At 40.6% G+C, this 15,405-nt stretch overlaps 1 protein-coding gene across 1 annotated transcript in view; it reads right to left on the bottom strand.

Moving 5' to 3' along the window:
- Nucleotides 1-15,405, bottom strand: part of POU6F2 (POU class 6 homeobox 2) — a 313,115-nt gene that overhangs the window by 105,993 nt on the left and 191,717 nt on the right. The window lies entirely within an intron of this gene.

Raw genomic sequence — 15,405 nt, 5'->3', positions numbered from 1 at the left:
AATAGATCAGACAAATGGAGAATCAGAGAAAATCAGGGAGCAGAGGCAGAGAAAGGTGAAGTGATTTGCACAAGCTCACATAACAGGTCAATAGCAGAGTTGGGGGTACAACAAAGATATCCTGATGGCTGCTCCAATGCCTTATTTTCTAGACCACATTGCCCTCCCTGTGTATATTAGTTTTAGAATGTTAACTCTACAAGAAAACTTTTTTTAAGTATCAATAATGAGAATAGAGTGAAACCCCAGTCAGAACATTCATATTCTATGTAGAGGAAACAGAGGTTCCAGTCCTGCAGGCCTTAGTTGCAAAAACTGCAGGACTGGACCCACGGGACACATGAATGTTATTGATATCCATGAATGTAAACTTAAAATACCAATGATTTCCCTAAAACATACACATCACCCCAAACTTCTTTGGGGAGAAACAGCAATGATTCTAGAATGGATTTGTTTTCTACAGTTTTGTGGGTTTTGTATTTACGTGTACTGTAAATATTGTAAATATACCCATTGATTGTATTGAGAACATGTTTTGTGGGTGGGATAGGGTTAAAAAAAGATGATGCTATAATTCCATAAGGTTAGATTTTATTTCATAATGTCAGAGAGAGCCTGACCTTGCTCCATCTAAAAGCAACAGGAAAACTCCAACTGGCTTAAATAGCTGCAGGATGAGACCACAAATAAGAAGGAAAGTTAGCTACAAAGGGTAGTAAACTGACAGTTATCAGGGAGAAGGAAATATACTGAACCCCTTACTTTGCTAGTAAATTCTTTGCTGCTATTGAGCCACACTTTTGGGTGTCATTTTGGTGTTTTGGATCACCTGCATTTTTTAAAATCTTTGGATCGCCTGAGCCTGACTGCTTCTCTGTTATGAGTGTGCAATGCTTTTGCAATAGCGGGCTAAGCACAAGTCTTTTTAAAATAAAATAAAATAATCTTATCTTCCCTCCCGCCTTACTAGCTCAATGGTTTCAGCAGTCAAAAACATTGTGAAACAATGCTATTCGGTGCAGAGGTTTAATGCACTTAGTCTTTCATTTCTGGAAACTTGGCTTCAAATCCTAATTTCTGTCACAAACATAAAATTGTTTTTTTCAATCTGAGTCCCCAGTGGCCATTTGGCCATATCTACGATGATCATTTGGAGCTGGGTGAAATAGAGAATTTCTGTTCCACAGGAAATTCAGATATTTCAACAATTATTTTCATCCCAAATTGGAATGAAAAGTTGTATTATCAAAAAGTTTCATAAAATGAAAATTTCTGAAAAATTTCAATTAGAAGGTGTCAAAATGATTTATTTCAATATTTTCTGTCAAAGCAAAACATTTCTACATTCCTATGTATGTTTCATTTCCGTGTGTTGAACTGAATCGAAATATTTTGCTTTGAGTCAGTTCGACAGTAAACGGAATCTGCCTATCCTGGTGATGTGCCTCATGTGAACTGTAATTCAGGTGCCTCATGCAATCATTCTTCCCTTTGGGCAGGGCTCCCTGGCCAGACTACATTTCCCATGATACATCATGCAGTTCAGCCAGAGAGGAAACCACAAGTCATCATGGGAGATGTAGTCCAGATACAGCCCTTGGCTCACAGGAAAGAATGGGGGCATGAATTACTTGAATCACAACTCTCTTAAGGCACTGTATCACTCTAAGCAGATGCGGTTTAATGTTGAATTGACTCAAAATGAAATATTTTGGTTCTGTTTAACAAATGGAAATATTTTGCTTCAGGCTGACCTAAAATGAAATGTTTTGTTTAGATTTTCCTGATATGAAATCATAACATTTCCTTTGGAAAGTTTTGATTATATGTAAACTGCAGTTTCCATCAAAAAAATCATTGTGACAGAAAATTCCTGACCGGTTTTAGTGATCATGTTTGCAAAAGTAAAAATGGGCATATTTTGTGGCAACATTTTTAGGGTCATGAAATAGCCGTACAAAAGTGGTGTCACAACTACCGCCTTCTGATGCAACTACATATTTCCCAGAGTGGGACTTTTTCTAGCAAGTTAGTGTTCTACATGAGTTTGTCATGAAACACTGAACAAATGTCACTAACAGTCACTTTGAGGAAAATAACAGCTTTGATAGCATCTGTACTTTTCTCTTCATTCCAAACACTATTCATCTCACTGAACACTTGTTCCACTGCACTGTTTGTTCTAGGCAAAACCACCAAATTCTACTCTGTATAGCAATAAATCTTGAACAAATGTAAAAACCCCCAGTTGTTTTAACTGATTACAAAAAAACAAAAACAAAAACAAAAAAAAAACAACCAAAACCACCAAGATGTTTTAGGTGTTCTGAATAAGTCTTGGCACATTTGGACATCCTATGTAAAAGTGAGGTGTATGGTCAACTTAGTCATAATATAATACCACCACACAATCTGCAGAGTTACTGTATATCAAGACTGAAGCTTATTGGCAGTACTTCACTTTTCATAAGCTCTACATTCACTCTCAAAGTAAATACTCCCTTTACTCACAGCTCAGCCCAGGCCTGACATTTTTTTGACGTTCAGCTTTTCTTTTGGTTCTTTCTTTCCCTCCTTTTTTTAATAGATGCACACTTCTTCACTTCCTGCTTTTGGCTGGGATCAGAAGCAAAAATACTTAAGTACCGTAATACAGATTGTTCTAAAAATCGTTTAAGCAGTGCTGACACCAAGGATGCTAGAAATCTCATGGGAACAGGCATTCTCCTGAGAGATGCTCAACCTGATTTCCAGATTAAAGAGGTTCAGATGGAGCCAGATCTTGGTCCAATGGTATAACTCCTTTTGACTTCAATGGAACCAGGAGTTGGGCCCTAATTATTTTTTACCTATCGTATAACACAATGAAATACATGGCAAGTACATGATTTAAAAATAAATCTTAGGCTCATCTAGATCTGTGAGATGTCAAGTCTGATTATTGATCGATTATCTGCCAGGACTCCCCTTCTCTCACATGCTGCTTTATATCCATTTATTTAACTTGTCCCTAGTTTAACAGCTACACTTCCAGTTGGAGCTTTTAAAAGGACTCTTTTCCTAGCTGGAACTATATGTCATGCCCTCTGATCTTTTGATTTTTCATTCTACATGTAATCAATTGTTGGTTACTTCAAATGAAAGTAAAGGGGTGGGGGAGAGGAGAAAATGTAACAAGTAAGATTCTTACAGCTCACCTTTCCAGTGCAACCACTCAGATAAAAGGAAATTTCTTTTTTGCTTTATTTGTTTCTCATTGCAGTACTGAGGTCAGAATAAGCCAAGAGAACGAAGGGAATAAGCGTCCTGATGGGCTGCCCGAAGCTGGCTGGTGTTACAGATCAGCATAAAGCCAGCTCTTTTTCCTGTGCCTGGGCCGATGTAACTCACTGGAGTGGCAAATTACATCAGACCTACAGCTGTAACCCGACATTATGATTAATTTGATCAGTAATTTCTCCTGTTTTTCATTTTAATCGGTGTGACTATTCTGCTGTGGCAGGTCTTTCAGATCTAATTAAGATAAATTTCAGAGTAAAAGACTTGGCAGAATTTTCGAGTCAAATCCGAGCATAAAGTGTGAAGACCTGCAGCACCAGTCAATCAATTTCCAGTAAAGACGGCAGACTCTAACTCAGCAATCAACCCATTAACACTTAAGCAAATTTCATAATCTTCAGGACTGTGCTTAGTCACTCTCTCAAAACATTCCGGCTTAAAAAAAAACATTATTATTTTTTTTAACATTCATCCTTCTTTAAATCTGCTACAGCTGCCAGTAGAATCCACAGGTGGACACTTGGATAGAGCTCTGCAGTGCTGCTGAAAAGACTTAGTTTAAAACTTTTAAAAGCTCAGAGCAGAGCGCTTTGCCCTTTTCTTTACGTCAGCACCTGAAAGCCAAGCAAGCCTTGTGAGGTGAAGATGAAGCTTTAATTCTATGACATCTGCAGGATATTGCTCTCCAATCAGACTCAGTGAGTTACTCAGAGAATTTCATACCATTTGCCTGTTTTCACTTGGCCCATGTGTCATAGGTGCTGGAACTAGGGATGCTGCTGCATCCCCTGTCTTGAAGTGGTTTGCATTATCCACAGGGTTTACTGTTTGGTTTAATGGATCTCAGCACCCCCACAGTACACATTGTTCCAGCACCCCTGCCATGTGTCTCCAAGCAGAAGGAAATGTTTCTCACAGGGCTAGAAAGACTGAGGGCTTCCAATATATTTTAAAAACAAGCCACTTGCAGTTAATTCCCTAAATAGAAGAAAGTGCCCTTTGGCCCAACCCTATGAGGTGTTAATTGCTGAATGGGAATTGAGGGCATTTAGCACTCATAGGAGGAGGTTCTTTGTTCCTCTGGAAAGGCCCTAGGTGAAGTCCATAATTAGAATACTTATGATATCCTCAAATCTGTAGGGCATTACATAAACAAGAATGAAAATGTTCCTACCTTTTTGTGTAACTTTTTTAGTTCGTGGAACCACAGAACTGCCAGAACTGGAGGCAACCCATTGTTCATCATTGAAAAGGGACTTTCAAAACCATCTAAGTGACGTAAGGACATGTTTCAATGGCACTTGGGCTGCTAAATCATTTAGAAGCTTTGAAAACCCCAGTCCTAATCTCTACTCCTTGTCCTTTTGTTTTTCCCCCCTGTGATTATAATATCTCTAGTTTGTCTCCAATAAATGTGCATCAAGAGGTGGCTTGGAGATTTCAAACGACTTTATTCCATGGCCTCTTTTGTAAATTAATGCCATTCCCTAGTATATTTTACATATAAAAACTCTTCTCCTTTAAGTGTCAGATTGGAAAGAGGTTTCTTGGATGTATCCAGCAGGTACATTGTTCATTGGGCCCTTGCTTTTCTGTTCTTGGATTCTTTTGTAAGGACAATATTATAAAATGTTCACCTAAAGAGTCCTGTGGCTGTGTGAAAAATGTGAGGGTGGGGAGGATAAGCCACTAGTTCTGGATACTTCCAGGTTCTTATTAACTTTTTGGAGCCAGTGATGAAAAGCAGGAGACATAAGACTAATACACTGATGACAGACAGATAGTTCCATTGGCTACAAAAGAAAGTCTCAGGGCTGTGTTGATTTTTCTGTCACTGGGATCCCTGAGGCTTACTGTGCCATCAACAGGAATAGCCATCCTACCACTTACAGAGGCTCTGGAAATGTAAGACTTCTTGGGATATGGATCACTTCCAAAATTTGCCCTGGGGAATATTTTTGCTTTTATTTTTTTACAGTTTACTAAATACTCTAGTTGCTTTAGGGAGTTTATTAAGTACTCTCCTTTCAGAATCCAGAAATTGCTGGGGAAGCCAGCTCTACTTTCCCCTGCTTTCAAGAATTCTCTGGCAAATGGTTTCCTGTATTAGACTCAGCCTCTGGGGTGTTAATAATGCCAGTTGTTTGGCTTGAAGATTAATTTCTTTCACTTTAAATGCGAGTCAGAGACTGATGCTCTCTGCGCTTCTGAAAATAACAACACCTGCAGAGTATACTTGGATGGACCAGGTAGCCAGTGCTCCAACTGAAAGGAGCTCTCCTCAGGGAATGAAGACACTCTCTTATATATTCCTTTTCAGAACTCTTAAACTTCTCTTTGTTCTGTTTAAATACAGCATTCACCAGCCTTACAATGTGATGATCGAGTGCTTCAACTACCAAAATAGTAGTAAGCTTCTGGGAGGAGGAAGCCAGCTGTGAAGAGAAGAGGACCCTTAACTGTACTTCTTTTGGCACTAATGTACTTTTTGTTGCAGAAACCTGAACTGTGGTGTGTTGCTGATCTCTACCTATCCATCGGTTAAGACAAAATGCTGTTTCCACATAGGGCTGAAATAATCAGAGCCCCCGTTGGGACTCTCAAATACACTAACAATGGTTAAGAGAGCCAAATTGGAAGGTTACAAAGAGAGGGTTCAATCTCGCACCACTGAATTTTGCACCAAGGGAATTTTGTCTGTGTTTTTATTGGCAGTCGGATCAAACCCATACAGCTTCACCACTAAAGCTGGCACTAATAACTGGCTTCCTCGCTGACAGCGCCACTCGAGAGCAAGGACAGAATGGGTACAGAGGCTGAGGGGAGTGCTCCAGTGTAGACGGTGAATTCTTGTGAATGCAGCACTTCCTCTCCAAAACTCCCAATCTGGCAACTTTCCCTAGAGGGGCAGTGTAATGGAGTTCATTCATCACTGGAGGCGCCCCTTGGAGTCGCAGTGCTCTCTCTTTGTGAGGCAGCCCTCAGGACAGGTCACTATATAGTTTTCCCCATTAGGGGTATTAAAGTTTCTCCAGATCAGCTGTCCAGGTGCCGCCTTCACTGGTCCGGCGACATTTTTCCAGTGTCTGGTAGGGCAACCCAGGCCCATCTGCTACTCTGAGTATCAGCACTTGGGCTTTCTCCTACTCTGTCTTTCACAGGCTTTCTTCCTCATCACTCCTCTGGGTAAACCCCTTCTGTCAGGGATGGGATCCCAGGGGTTTTGCGCCCTACCCAACCTGGTCTCCTCCTATCCACCTCTTTGTGCCCAGAGACCAACTGAGGACTCTCTCCCTGCAGCCCCTTTCTGCTCTTAACTTCCTGCTCTCAACTTTATACAAGCTCAGCCTGCCCCTGTCCAGCTGGGCTCCTTCTTCAATTAGTTCTTGTCAGCCAAGTCTGAGGCTATGGGCTTGGCTACATTTGCAAGTTAGAGTGCATTAAATCAGCCCCGGGCGCCCTAACTCCTGAGGTGTCCACACTGGCAAGGCACTTAGACTCTGCAGCTGGAGCGCTCCTGGTAATCCACCTCCACAAGAAGCATAAAGCTTGCTACACCACGGCTGAAATGCCCAGGTATCAGTGTGGATGATGTGTTGCATTACTGCGCTGTGATTGGCCTCCGGAAATGTCCCATAATCCCCTGAAGTCAAGTGGCCACTCTTCTCATTGTTTTGAACTCAGCTGCAGGCATGCGGATATCCCCTTTCAAAGCTCCGTTTCTGACAGCCCGCATGCTTATCTGCTCCGGGACACAAAGCAAATCATCACTGTGGAATGTTGCTGCTGCTGCCGCCGCCGAGGCAGGCGTTTGTGCATGCGTGCATGTGTGTGTGTATGTGAGAGAGAAAGAGAGAGAGAGAAGTGGGGGGGGGTGTCGGTGTGTGTCTGCTGCTGTCTCATCTTACAAGACAGCATGCGAACACACTCTCAGCCCCCCAAACACACTGTCTCTCCCCCCACAAACACACAACAGACTCCCTGTCACACTCCACCCCCCCTTTTGAAAAGCACGTTGCAGCCACTTGCACACTGGGATAGCTACCACAATGCACTGCTCTCTGTAGCGTTGCAAGAGCTGCTAATGTGGCCATGCCACTGTGCTTGCAACTGACAGTGCAAACACACGGCAGCGCTTTCCCTGCTGCTGTCTCCGAAGGCCGGTTTAACTCCCAGCACTCTACATTTGCAAGTGTAGCCAACCCTTAGTCTACACTAACACTCAGGTCAGAATAAGTTACGTCGCTCAGGGGTGTGAATAAGCCCCCTGACCGACATAAGTTACACCTACCTAGGCACTAGTGTGGACAGCACTACATCAGGAGGAGAGCTTCTCCCACCAACACAGCTACTGCTACTTGTTGGGGGTGGATTAATTAAGTCGATGGGAGAGTTCTCTCCCATCAGCTTAAAGCGTCTACACTAGAGATCTTGCAGCAGTGCAGCTACTCTGATGCAACGGTGCCGCTGTAAGCTCTCTATTGTAGCCATAGCCTCACTCTCCCCTCGGGTGCAGCCTTTGAGCCACCTTAACCTCTTCAGGGCTGGTGTGGGGGTCAACAGCGCATCACAGGCAGTACAAGAACTCGTAAGGTTTCCAGGATTGTGAGCATGACACCACACAAAAATATGAACATGCTGGTAGCGAAAGTGATCAGTAGCTAGAACAGGACACTAGAAATCAAGCCTCCCAGGTTCTGTTCCTGCCTGAGCTCTTGACAGCTGTGTATCCACACACAAACACCACTAAAGCTCCTTGTGCCTCAGTTTATACAGTTGTAGGATGGGTATAATAATATCTACTTCATTGTAGTCAGGTGTTGTAAAAATTCTCTAACATCTCTATAGGTAGTATATAAGCTCCAAGTATTGTATTATACTCCTCCTCCTTCTCATTCTCCAGGGAAACAAGGAGGGCAGAGATTAATATGAAAGATGTGAACTCATCTCTTACTGTATAGCAAGCAAGCATGACCAAAACACAGTAAATTTTATCTGATAAAGATATCCTGACACTTATTTTATCTAGCTTTAAAATAACCAGCTTTGACTGACTCAGAGGTGGAGCAGGAATGCCTTTGGCTCTGGTGATAGCTGGCTTCGGTAGCAATTTTAGAGAGGAGACCCAGAAGGCTAGTGCTACTTTTTGGAAATGATGCATGAATTTCTCCAGCATACTGTAAGTTACCCTACCCCTAAAGGACTGCATATCTGGAGGAAGAACTGTGGTGGTGGTGAAAGCAAGGGGACAAGAGAATTAAGGAATTAGCAAGGGTGGGACCAATGCCCTAGAATTGCAATGTTAATGGGTTTGGGCTGGGCTGTGCATGAGTATGTCCAATCAATGACAAGAAAATTGTTCAGTAGAGATTTTGAAACAAGGAGCTGGATCTCAGCTGGTGAAAATAGCATAGCTCCATTTATACCAGATGAGGATCTGATCCAAACACACAAAAAATCGTTTCAATTTTATCAGAATTCTCAGGAACAGGGCTTCAGCTGTGTCTATTTTTCAGTAGAAAAAGCAACCCTATGAAACAATGACATGTTCTTTATCTATTTTTGGAAGGAGGTAGGATGGTATCGAGTATATTTGCAGCAAACTTTCAAAATTCGTGTTTGCAAATGGCTGTGGATGACACTTGTTGAATGCAGGGAAAAATCATTTTCAGAGAGACACTGCCAATTAATTACAATTCTTATGGATGAGGCAACCTGCTATTATTTGAATGTAAAAAGCAAAAACTTTCCCAAAGTTTTTGGAAAAACGACTTATGATTGCTGCATCATTTGACAAATTCACTCATATTAAAACTCTCAGTACCTCAGATACCTCTATCATCTCTCGTATTGTAAAGGCACACTATCTCACTTCTAACCAGTACTAAAAGTGAAGAATCATAGAATCAAAGGGATCTCAAGAGGTCAGCTAGTCCAGTCCCCAGTCCTATGTAGAGGAGCGATTCACATCTTCTGAACTTCCTTCACTATTTATCTTTACAAAATAGTGTTTTGTCAAGCTGATCTCAATCATTTGGGGCCAGATTCTACCACCCTTATTCACACTGAGTAGTACCTTACACTGGAAGTGATCCAATTAATTTCAATGTGACTAGTCAGCCAGTAAGGTGGTACCCAGTATGATTATGGGTTTTAGAATCCAGATCTTAACTAATCTGGAGTACATGAATGAAAGGAGTATACAGCAATTTGAGAACTGTAAATATGGACAGACAGAAAGACAGAGCAATAACTGCACCCTCTGTAAATTAATTATTTTCCCTGCCACTCTCAAAGCAATATAAACTTTGTTGTTCCTCCTGGATCTCAAAGATTTGTAATAAATTCCTGGAAATGTCAGTAAATGTTGAATTGAGCTCCCTTTTTTTTTTAATGAGAAACTAACCCTTGAATACTTGTGGGGTTTTTTTGTTTTTGTTTTTTTTTGCCTGTTGGAGCCCCAGGCATTTGTGTACATACTCTCCCTCATTTATAGCTGAGTTTTTCAGTCTTTCTGACTCTCTTTCTTTGTTATAAAAATATCGAGGTGCCAAATACATTATTTAAGATTAGCATGAAAATTTAATCTGAAGAAGACTTTTCTTTCGCCAGCCTACGGTTTGCTTTTATTTGGCGGGCTTTTGTTGTCATCCACCCTTCCCCCCCACTTCTTCCCCTCCACCCTCTTTTTTATTTATTTTTACCTATCATCTTCCTTCTTCAGCTTCAGTTACTGTATGTAGGCTTCTGTGACAAAAAGGTGGTTTGGTGCAGAGTTCTTAATACAGTCAGAATAATTTTACAGTTGGGACTCTCCACAGGGGATTTTCTGTTTGTCTGTTCAACTTTGCCCATGAGTAGAGCAGTGGAAATTAGTTGGGATCATTCTCCACCTTCAGTGGGGATCTTATTTTGAGGATATAGGTGTGGATGGGTTCAACTGATCCATAATGCTCAAACACCTGGGTCAGTGTTCAACCAGTAGCTAGCCTTGTCTTTGGGGCCAGATTTAAACATCTGTTGTCAACACAAAGTGTCCTGTTCTTGCAGCCAAGCCGATAATGGACTAAGTTATTCTCTAACTTGAATTTATATTGCAAATCATCAAGACCTGAGGGCTCCTAAAAGTATTCATTGAATAGCAAGTCCTCAGGATTTGCCCATTAATAGGTGGCTGTTTATCCTTTGAAATTTCAGCATGGTGGTCTCTCAAAAACAGGCATAGTGTCCCTTTCAATAGCAGAGACCATCCAGGATCAGAATTATATTTATTCCAAGCTGCCAATAATTTTATAGAACTGAAGTCTTCCGCTGTGTGTCCCAAATGAGCTAGATTTGCTTCCCTGTTCTGGCTCCTTTGTGCTAGTCAATTGGTACAAAGCAACTGGAATCTGACAGCAGCTATCTCGGGGAGAAATCCCCTGCTCTCAGATGGCATAAAACCAAAAACCAACCAAACAAAAACAAACAAACAAACCCCAAAACTCCTCCTTCACCAACTACCCCCCTTTAAGTCTGGGTAAAAGGGGAATGTAAGGGGTCTCCTTGGATGAGGTTGAAGGCAGCTCCACTCCAGCAATTCTCATCTGGTATATTGTCCTTTAGAGATTAGTTATGGACCTCATTCAGCTCTATTTCACTCACATCAGTGTAAATCAGGAGTCACACCTCTGTAGTCAGGGCAGAACCAGACCCACACCCACAGAGTGGAATAACCAAAACTGGGATTTCTCCTCTGCTATTATAAAATAACGGTAAGACTTGCTAAAAAATAACATATATTTTTTGTAAATGCAATCCAGTCCACTGAATTGAATAAGGGATAGCAATAGAATTATAGTGCAATATTACAGAACAATCTGACAAGAATCATGCTGAGAATTTTAGCCAGTGTGCAGTGTATCAGCGTTATTAATTTCTGATCAGCTAGAGAAAGCACCTCACCCAGGTATACCTAAGCAAGTCACTTTCATTTAATTTTCTTTCTGAAGACATGACAGCATCTGTACATTTCAAGATATAATTGTTGTTATCCTTCAGAGTTTTTGAAACAAACGCAATCATCCTTCTGAATTACTGTCTTCTCATGACAATCTTTTGAGGTTGCATTGTTCTAAACTAATATCTCTCAGACAGATCCTGAATAATGTAAGAAGATAAAACCCACATGAAAAATCAAGAATTCAGAAATGAAATTTAAGCTGTCAAATTTTAACTTAGTTGATCTTTATTCCCTTAATATTCCTCAAACAAAAACCATTTCATTCTAGTTCATAAAGATCATTACCTTAGAGGCCATAATATCTTTGAATTTAGTTCCAGGTCGATTTTTAAGTTAAAGCATCAGACATACAAACAAACAAACATACATACATTCTAAGCAGGTATTATAAAGTAGATAGATAAGGTGATGCCAAATATCTGCTGTATGCTATTGCTAGTTTACTTGTACAAAAGAAAAAAAAAAACTTTAGATCCAGTCCTGAAACCAGATCCACATAGGTGTAAAGGTTCGTCTTTGCAGATCAGACTGCAGGATTGGGGTCTGAAAGGTTAAATTTTGCTTGACAAAAAGGAGTTTACCATTAGTCTAGGCCATGATTCAACATATCTCTAACTCTGAGTATGCAAGTAGTCCCACTGAAGTTATAATGAAACAGCAGCTGCTTTGGAGGCATTTGTATGGGTATCAATTATCTGCATATTAAAGAATCCCAAAGTATTGAATAACATCATAGACTGTCCTCTAAATAGCCCTTAACACAATACATTTAGGGAGGTTTAGAAGCATTATGTTCTGTTGTAGAAAAGGTTCGCAGGCTAAATCAATGGGATTACTCACGTGTATAAAGTTAGGCATGTGGTCAAGGATCTTTTTGAAGAGAATTATTTTGTTCATGGATAGCCATATTTTAGTGGTTAAAGAAATGATCATAGAAATACTTAAACTTATCAAGAACTCAAACTCTTCAAGGCAGGGTGAGAGTATAGGGCTACCCCTTAAAATCCCCAGGTCAGACTGTGACTGGCCTGATGGGGGTGCACAAGCATCATCATCCCCATGTTATAATCTGATACACATACCAAGATCCCTGGCAGAGTAACATCAACATGAGTGCTAGATTCCTGAGTCTGGCACCTTTCAGCGGCACTAAATACAATTAATTAAAAACACATTAAAATAAAAAAATGGGTCAGCTACGTTTAAATTTAAAGAAATTCTAAACAAAGGGAGAGAGTGAGAGGCAGGAAGGAATGGTTAGGATGCTGGCCTGTGGCTTAGAAGACCTAGGTTCAGTTTTGTGCTCCACTACAGTCTTCTGGTGTGACCTCAAAGAAGTCATGACTCCATGTGCCTCAGTTCCCCATCTGTAAAATGGGGATAATAGCACTGCCCTATCCCTGAGGTGTTGTGAGGATAAATACATTAAAGATTGCAAGGTGCTCAGATACTATGCTAATGGAGGCCATAGAAGTATCTCGCACAAAGAGAAGTTACTGCTGTGACATGCTTCTTTGTGCTCCTCCAAGTGAAAAATGACTTTGTTTGACTAAAACTTTGCAGTCATATTGGTCTGTACCTTTAGATCAGAGATGGGCCTAGGAAGGAGCGTTCAGATCCAGATTAGGTTCAGTTTAAGGTTCGAGGCCACATCAGGGCTAAGGATTAAGTTCTGATTCAACGCTGATGACATCTCTTGAACAGTTCTCATTAGATCTTAGTCCTACTTAGTGGAAATCTCAGGTGGAACTGTTCTCACTGGCATTTGGATTCCCCTTTACCAGAACTGGGAAATATTCCCCTTGCAGTTTTGGATCTGATCTGCAGCCAACGCTCCAGCAAGTGAGTTTGGATCTGGGGAACTGAAATAGGAGCCCACACAAAATGTAAAGGCTCCCAGATTGAAAGGTTCTGGTTTTGGCTCAGCTGGATTTGAGATAGGTTGGAAATTAACAAACAGAATTAAAAAATGGGTTTTTTGTTTTTATTTAGAAGACCAAATGCACAGTAACTTCCAAAGCAAATAGCTAACAGGCATTTTTAGTAGCATATAAAAAATGTACTTAGCGTGCATGCATGGCAGCTGCACTGAGACAATAAAATGTAACAGCAGCTCCTTTGGAGCTATTTCTGTCTCTATGTGTCAATAATCTGCATATTAAAGAGTCCCAGAGCCCTCTCCAACATGATGGACTGTGCACTAAGTAGTGCCTAAGTAGCCCTTAACACAATACACAGTAGGAGCTCTAGCAGCATTATGCTTTGCTGTAGAAAAGGCTCACAGAGTAAGGATCTGTCTCCAATGGACTTTTAGTGTATTAGCTGAACCATTTTAAAACACAGTTTTTATTCAGTTTAGTCTTAATGAGGTTGCATCTGATCTGACTGGCCAGCATGGACAGGGCTGAGTGCCTCATTTAAACCAATTGTAATAATTGTGCAAAAAGCATTTGAAAATAGTGAAATCATTATAGAGTTAAAGATGCAAGGTGAACAGGCCTGAAACCATAGTGTGGACAAACCATAGTTTGGGCAAAGTTTATAAAATAAAGTAAACGAAAACCTTTTTTTGCAGTATTTCTAGTTGTTGTTGTTTAAAGTACAGTTCTACTCTGAAAAGTGACTGTATAAAAACAGCACCTTTTTACTCCAGAGATCTTCTCCTTGTGTGTATTCACAGTCATAGTTATGTGTGTAGTCAAAACTGCTCTTGTGGGGTTTGGATCCAAGATGATGAAATTCAAATAAGAACAACTGATCTTGTAAGAGTGTTTTTTTTTTTTTAAACAAAACTTTCTGGAACTGCTTGCAAGACTTTGGCCCCATCATACTCAACCCCTAATCTGGATCTGAGCACTGCTGCTTCACCTGCCTCTGGCTGAAATAGAGCTTAATACTTTTTTCGTATTAAGAAATATTATGAACAAAAGTTCTAATATCCACCAATGCCTTTTCAAGTCTAGTGTAGAGTCATGAATCTAATTAATTATAAAGTGCCCAGTGGGATCATAGTGGCTTTGCTGGAGTTGTAAGCCTATTATATCAGTTACCTCTACAAATTTGAGGGATTTCCAAACACCAGGAGACTGTACATACTGTATTATATACAATGCAATAATTAGGCACACAGGGTTTGTTCCTGCACTACTGAAGTTAGTGTGAGTTCTTGCTCCCCAATAGATAAAGTTGTAGCTGGCTGTTTGAAATTTGTGCACACATTAGCTGACATTCATAGATTTTAAGGTCAGAAGGGACCATTAGAGTCTAGTCTGAACTCCTCTATGACACAGGCTATTAAATTTCACCCAATTGCCCCTATGTGGAGTCCAATAACTTGTGTTTGGCTAAAGCATCTCTTCCTAGAAGGCATCCAGGTCTTGATCTGAAGCCATCAAGAGATGGAGAATCCATCACTTCCTTTGGTCATTTGTCCCCATAGTTAATCTCCCTCACCGTTAAAATTTGTGCCTTATTTCTAATTTGAATTTCTTTGGCTCTAACTCCCAAACATTAATTCTTGTTATGCCTTTATATATAGCCCTCTGGCTGCAGTACTGTATATTCATCTTCTAAAACTTCTAAAGTTAATGTGCAATAGCACTCAATATGATCATTAAGTACTGCGGGCCCGAGTCTCCTCTCACCTCTGTAAATCAGGAGTAGCTCTCCACTGTCTTTAATGGAGTTACACCAGTATACAACCAGAGTAGCTGGAAGAAGAATGTGGCCCAGTCTGTGCAAGTAGACACAGTTATGTCTAGCCATGTGTCAACAAAAGGCCTTATGAACAACAAAAAGAGACATGAGTCACTGTAACTATTATTGCCCCCAGCATTTCCGACATGAGAGTGGGGTGAGTAGGTAAGGATGGATTTAACCCTGGATTTGTGGTCCGCCATAGGAGTCTTAATATTGTTTAATTTAGCTTTTGTTCTTAATAAGACTAACGATAAAATGTGGAGATGAGAGAAAGGACACCTTTCCTACCCTCTGCTTTGAAACTTTTTGGAAATAGTGGAAGCTAAAGCATGCTGAACACGTATGTTATGACAGCAGAATTCTGAATGTACAATAATGATCATTTTGGGAGCATAATAACTTTAAATGGCAGCTGACTTTGT

The sequence above is a fragment of the Trachemys scripta genome, chromosome 2 (assembly GCF_013100865.1).
Source record: "Trachemys scripta elegans isolate TJP31775 chromosome 2, CAS_Tse_1.0, whole genome shotgun sequence".
NCBI classification, from domain to species: Eukaryota; Metazoa; Chordata; order Testudines; family Emydidae; genus Trachemys; species Trachemys scripta.
This window is presented reverse-complemented; position numbering and strand designations above follow the sequence as displayed.